Consider the following 7,230-nt stretch of genomic DNA (forward strand, 5'->3'; position numbering starts at 1 on the left):
TGCAGAAGTTGGTATAAAATCATTAGCCAGGCTGTCCGCAATAGGGTCTTCTGGCTCGGCAATGTGTTGTGCAGAAGTTGGTATAAAATGTGAGGTGGATGGAGTATGTGAGTGGGTGGGCTCTGTATAATTAAGTTCAATATTATCGAGTCCTTGTGTGACAGACACCACATTCGGAGTATAACAATCTGTATCATAATTTGATATGCCTGCACCAAAATCGGGGTTAGAAGTACCTGCATCGAAATTAGAGTTATAGGTACCTGTGAAATTTTCGTAATTGGAGGATGACGGAAATCCTTGGCTCGATAACATCGCCATGTATTCCCCTCACTGTTGACTCATTTGTGAGTTGTCATCCACCAACTGCCGGGAATCGAAAGCTCCCCAACCTTGGCCAATTTGTGGAGCATCGTCGTGCTGGATTTCCACCGTTTCGACGAATATTTCCATTAGTGGAAACCCAGCTGTAGGATCAGTAAAGAATGACAATGTATCGTCATCCTTTATTGGTATCAGTGTTTCCTTAATTCGCCCTAGGTATTGGCACGAATGTTTTGCAGAAACATTCAACGAAAATCGGGAGCTATCAACACCAATTTTTTTGTAGATTTTTGACAAAAATTGATTATAACTGGATGAACGGGGGATCCTCATCGCTGCAATGGGCGTCTGATCATATGTAACAGACCATCCATCACTCGATAATTCACCACCAAAATACAAAAAAATCTCAATGCGAGAAGATGAAGTTGACATTTTTTTTGCAAGTTTCTACGTAAAATTAATTTTCGTATTTGATATGGGATGAACGAGGGATTATGCTGCTTGAAACAATATGACGAAAACAAGGGCATCACGCATATTTATAGGCTCGGCAAAAGTCATTTATTATGATAGGTCGCCTACCAGCCTTTATTAAAGGCTGGCCAACGTACCAGCCTTTAATAAAGGCTGGTACATGCTAGCCATCTATCCCATCACCATGATGGGATAGATATGTAATACAATATACATATATAATATATAATATATAGCCATGTTGTTGAAGTTATATTGGATAATTCAGCAGTCCTTTATCTCTCTGCTTAATATGCAGTATTTATTTGATAATAATAGCAGTCACGTAAAGAATGCAAGAAAAGAGGAGTATGAACTCCCAAGGAATTTAGATCAACTAAATAAATGGACAATTCCTAAAGTAAATCCTAGATTAATTTACAATTTCGGAAGATTTAATTTCTGAAAAATTAAACAAGTAGTAAAAACTACTGAAGAATCTATCTCTCTTGATAATGAGGAAAAAGTAATAAAACTTTTGGATTCTATGGATATAAGGCATTACCAAGAAGAATATAAATTTTTACATATTGGTCTTGTTCAAATAGCCTTTAAGCCTCTAACATTAGAAGGTTTACCAGAAAGCTTTTTAGCTGCCCTAAGAGATGCCAGAAATTTAGACTGGAAGAAATCTCTAATAGGAATAATCCAATCTAGTCTAGCCCATGGGCCAGTATTTTTTAATGTTTACCCAAATCTACAGTTATCTATGTCGGATGTTAATATACTTGATGCACTAACGTTAAATGTTAAGACCCATGGATATAATTATACACCTGGATCAGAATTAATATGTATATGTTATAGAATTTACTATAAGCTTCTCCATACACTTAATCCTAATTGTAAGACACAAGATAATAAAACTCTTGAACAAACAGTATTCTTTGAAACAAATTTACAGAATTCAAGGATTAATACTAGGAGACAAATAAAATGGAGTGAAGTAGAGTTTCCAGAACATTGGGTAATTGAGAAGGAGGTCCCCATTAAAAGTAATACTGAAAGTATGTACACTAATATATTACAAAATCCAGAAGGAAATGTTATAATAGATTTTGTTAATCAGTCAAAATATTTAAGAAGTTGCTCTTCAAGATATTCTAATATGTCTTATATATCACCAATAGAGGTGACAACCCCATCTAGAGCATCCACATCCCAGATCAGAGAAGAAACTAATAGCTCAAATTATGATAAGGTTGAAGAAATAAGGATACAACCAAATAATATTGTTAAAGGAGTATATAAGGATCCTAAACTAAACGAAGAATTAACTTCAGAAACGAATTTTTGTTTATAAATGAATACACAAGACATAATTGCTTATGAAATTCCATTGGAAAATTATACAGACATGATCGACTTTAGTCCGGGATCCCTGGCTAGAAAAGAAATTAAGGAAGAATTTTCTAAAAAAAGGTGGGAACCCTTTAGAAAATGGTTTTTTAAAAATATCCCTCCTGACAAACAAAATGAGATTTCAAACCAATTCTATAAGGAACTATCTGTATGGAATAAGAAAGTTACCTTTGTTCCATGGTTTATAACCAAATATTCAAAACAATATTTAAATGTGTTAGAGAGAAAATATTTCCTAGAAAACGGGAAAATCCTTAATAATGTCTTTCCCCCTCAACAACCTTTCAAAATGAATTCTAATGAAACTGAGATTAATTTTAAAGCATTTTCCAAATTAATTGAAGATAACACCTTAATAGTTACAATAACAGAAATAAATGAGTTACTAAAGAAGCAAAATTATGCCAACTTATACTTAAATGTTATAGGAGAACAAATTATGGAATTAAATAATAAGATAGATAAGATTATGGAGTGGCAAAAGAATTGGCAAAAGGAAATTAACTCAACTAAAACAATAGTTGAAGAGACAAGAGGAGAAATTATCGCAAGACCCTCAATACAACCACCCCCAGATATTGTAGGTTTTAATTTAAAACCTATAGGAGACCTAGAAAAGCTATTAGATCAGAAATTTAAAACTCTAAAATTAAATACTCTAAATAATGAAGGAGATCCTCAGGATTATGAAGACGAATTTATGGAGGAAATTAACAAAATAGAAAAATTCGCCAGGAAGCCAATGCAAACCAAATTTTATTATCCTAGGCCAACACCCCAAGATGTCCTTTATGAAGAACAAGAGATAATTGACCAAAATAGTTATAATGGGAAACAAATTTATGAATGGAACATTGATGGATTTACAGAAAGACAAATTTATAATACTATATATAGAATGATGATGTACAGTACTATTTGTAAAGGAAATAATAATTCCGATAAAGCTATTGCTAAAATGATCATAGCTGGATTTACTGGCCAATTAAAGGGATGGTGGGATAATTATCTCAGCCAAACTGATAAAGATGAAATATTAAATACAGTAAAAATTGAAAATAATATCTCAGAAGAGAAAGCAGTTTATACATTAGCCATAAACATAGTTGAGCATTTTACAGGTAGATGGTCAGATAATAGTGAAAATATTCGAACACTTTTACAGAATTTAAAATGTAAAACATTAACTTCATTTAGATGGTACAAAGATGTATTCCTCAGTAGAGTAATGGAACTCCCAAAGTCAAATGATTCTCATTGGAAGTCTAAATTTATAGACGGCCTCCCCCATCTTTTTGCAGAAAGGGTTAGAAATGTCCTAAGAAAAGGAGACCTGCACATAAACTATAATCAATATACTTATGGGAAGTTAATTGGAACCTGCATTCAGGAAGAATTAAATTTATGCAACGAAATTAGATTAAATAAACAAATTAAAAGACAAAATTTGACAAAGAAAAGCCAATTAGGACAGTTTTGTGCCCAATTTGGGATGGAAATGAAACCATCCGATAAATCAAAAATCTCTAGGAATAGAACTTCGAGGTTTAAGGAAAAAAGGTACAAAAAGAGAAAATTTAGAAAAGAAATAAATAAAGAAAAAGACTTAACTAGAAAGAATGAATGGAAGGCTAAGAATAATACCACAAAGAAAATAAGAAGATGCTATATCTGTGGAGAAACAGATCACCTTGCAAATAGATGCAGAAACAAAAAAGCTAGAAGGCTGAAAAAGAAAATAAATAATCTTAATTTACAAGAAGAAGAAAAACAAGAAATACTCAATATAATATTTTCGGAAAAAGAAGAATCCTCTGAATCAGAAGAACCAGAAGAGCAAAATGAAATGAACTTAATCGAAGAGAATTTTGAATATTCATCAACCACTTCTGAATCTGAAGAAGAAGAGCCATCTTGCTCATGTAGGCAGGAAGATAAGATAAATCAAGAATTTTACGAATTAATGGCAAAATTTAAAGAAATGGGAAAAATAAATGTTCTCACTGATAATCATATTATTGAATTACTTAGGGAAATAAAGGATCCTGAAGTTAGGGACATTATCCTAAGCAAGATTGATAGTAATAATGCCTCCACATCTGAGCCTATCCCATTTCATGATAGGACTATTAATAAACCCTTTGAACCATATACAATAGCTGAGGTCAAGAAATTACTTAATGAAAAACATTCCATTAAAGATAACCCCTCTACTATAGAGGATCTCAAAATTGAAGTCGAAAAGTTAAAAGAAGAGATAAAGAATATTAAAAAATACAACCAGTCTCTTACAAACAGACTTGAAAGGATTGAAATTAGTAAGAATAAAGAAATAGAAGAAGAAAATAATAATAGGGATATAGGAGAAGAAAAATACGAGGAAGAATTTTTATCCACTTTAGAAATAGTCACTAGTCAAAAATGGAATGTCAAAATTGATCTCTTAATAAATAACAATTTTAGGAAAACATTTACGGCTCTTATTGACAGTGGAGCAGATATTAACTGTATTAAAGAAGGCCTTATACCTACTAGGTATTTTGAAAAAACGACCCACTCTTTATCATCTGCCAATGGCCAAAAACTAAATATAAGCTTTAAAATTCCAAAAGCTTACATATGTAATAATAAAAAATGTATTCCAACAAGCTTCTTGCTAATAAAAGATTTAACTAATGAAATTATCCTTGGAACACCCTTCCTTAAGAAGATTTTTCCGATAAAAAATATTAATGAAAAGGGTAATAGGGAACCTATGATAATGAAATAATAAAATTTGAATTCATCACCCAACCAATAGACAGGGTTATAAATGAAATACAAGATTTAATAATATCTAAAACTAACCAAATATGCTTTATTAAGGAAGAAATAAATTCAATACAGATAAATGAATTACTTAAAAATCCTAAATTACAAGGGAAGATTAAAATGATCCAAAATAAATTTGAACTAGAAATATGTGATGAACATCCCAATGCATTTTGGCATAGAAAAAAATATATTGTTAACCTTCCTTATGAAAATGAATTTTCAGAAGCGAACATCCCCACTAAGGCAAGACCATGCCAAATGAATAGTGAATACTTAGAATTATGTAAAAATGAAATTAATTCTTTAATTGAGAAAAAACTAATTAGATCTTCAAAGTCACCATGGTCATGTACTGCATTTTATGTTAACAAAACATGCAGAAAAAGAAAGAGGAAAACCTAGACTCGTAATAAATTATAAACCTCTTAATAAAGTCTTAAAATGGATAAGGTATCCGATTCCTAATAAAAAGGACTTGTTAGACAGGCTACATAGGGCGATAATTTTCTCAAAATTTGACTTGAAATCAGGATATTGGCAAATTCAAATAAATGAATCAGATAGATACAAAACAGCATTCACAGTCCCATTTGGACATTATGAATGGAATGTTATGCCATTTGGACTAAAAAATGCACCTTCAGAATTCCAGAATATTATGAATGATATTTTTAATCAATTCTCTAATTTTATCATTGTTTATATTGATGATATCTTAGTGTTCTCAAATAGTATTGAGGACCATTTTAAGCATTTAGAAATGTTTAAAACCTTAGTTATCCAAAATGGTTTGGTTTTATCAAAATAAAAAATGAGCATTTTTCAAACAAAAGTCAGATTTCTTGGCCATCATATTGAAAAGGGAGAGATTATACCCATCAATAGAAGTATTGAATTCGTTGATAAATTCCCTGATAAAATTACTGACAAAACTCAACTACAAAGATTTCTAGGCAGTCTAAATTATATAGCCCCCTACTGTAAGAACCTTGCCCAAGATACAGCAATATTGTATGATAGGCTTAAGAAGAATACATCAGAATGGACTAATGAACATACAAGAGCAGTTAGGTTAATTAAACAAAAGGTAAAATCATTACCATGTTTAACTCTTGCTAATCCAAATTGAAAGAAAATTATTGAAACAGATGCCTCTGATATTGGATTTGGAGGAATACTAAAACAAATTGATGAAAATAAATAAGAATTCCTAGTTAGATTCCATTCAGGGAAATGGAAAGCAACCCAAAGAAATTATGCTACGGTTACTAAAGAAGTTCTTGCAATTGTTAAATGTGTTTTAAAATTTCAAGATGATTTACTTAATCAAGAATACACTATTAGGACAGATTGTTCTGCTGCTAAATTTATGTTTAATAAAGATTTTAAACATGATGTTTCTAAACAAATGTTTGCTAGATGGCAAGCACATCTTGCCCCATTTAATTTCTCCATTGAATATATTAAAGGAGAGACAAATAGTCTCCCTGATTTCCTCTCAAGAGAATATATTGATGGAAATAAATCTAGATGAATTTGATAATGAAATATTTAGAGGAATGAATATTTCCTCAACAATTCCAAATGGTTGGATTGAAGAAATGGTCATAAGAGAAAGATATTTTATGAATGGAGTTCATTGACCTATTTACCATTGGAAATTTTGGGACGAACCAATTGAATATAAGACAAGATTAAAAAGAATTCAAAAAATAATTAGAAAACGAATTGATAAAGTCAAGGAAGTAATTTCTGATATTCTCATACAATTTCCAGATGCAAATGTCACTGCAGAAAATCGTATGAAACAACTTTGGATAGCAAATTTGCTATACCATCAGCAAATTGCTGGTCTTTATGCGGGCTAATGAATCATCTTTGTTTTTCAGGAATGCTCCCCCAAAGGGGAAGAGGAAGAAATTCCTCCTCTAATCAGAGAGGAGGTAGGTTCCGAGCCGGTGATATTGTCAGGCATGGGAATAGAGCCTTAGTAAGAGAAAATATTTCAGGAATAGGAAAATTTAATAACATCCATGAAGAAGAGAATGAACTCTTCAAACAGTTCCTTGAATTTAAAAAGGAACATAAGAAATTAACGACTGATGAATCATCAGCCTCTTATGCAAAAATGTTGCAAGAAGATGAAGATGAATTGGTTAATTACAAATTTAGCGAACACCACGAGATAATTATACTCCTTGAGAATGAAGACTT

This window comes from Sesamum indicum, unplaced genomic scaffold, assembly GCF_000512975.1.
Source record: "Sesamum indicum cultivar Zhongzhi No. 13 unplaced genomic scaffold, S_indicum_v1.0 scaffold00141, whole genome shotgun sequence".
NCBI classification, from domain to species: Eukaryota; Viridiplantae; Streptophyta; class Magnoliopsida; order Lamiales; family Pedaliaceae; genus Sesamum; species Sesamum indicum.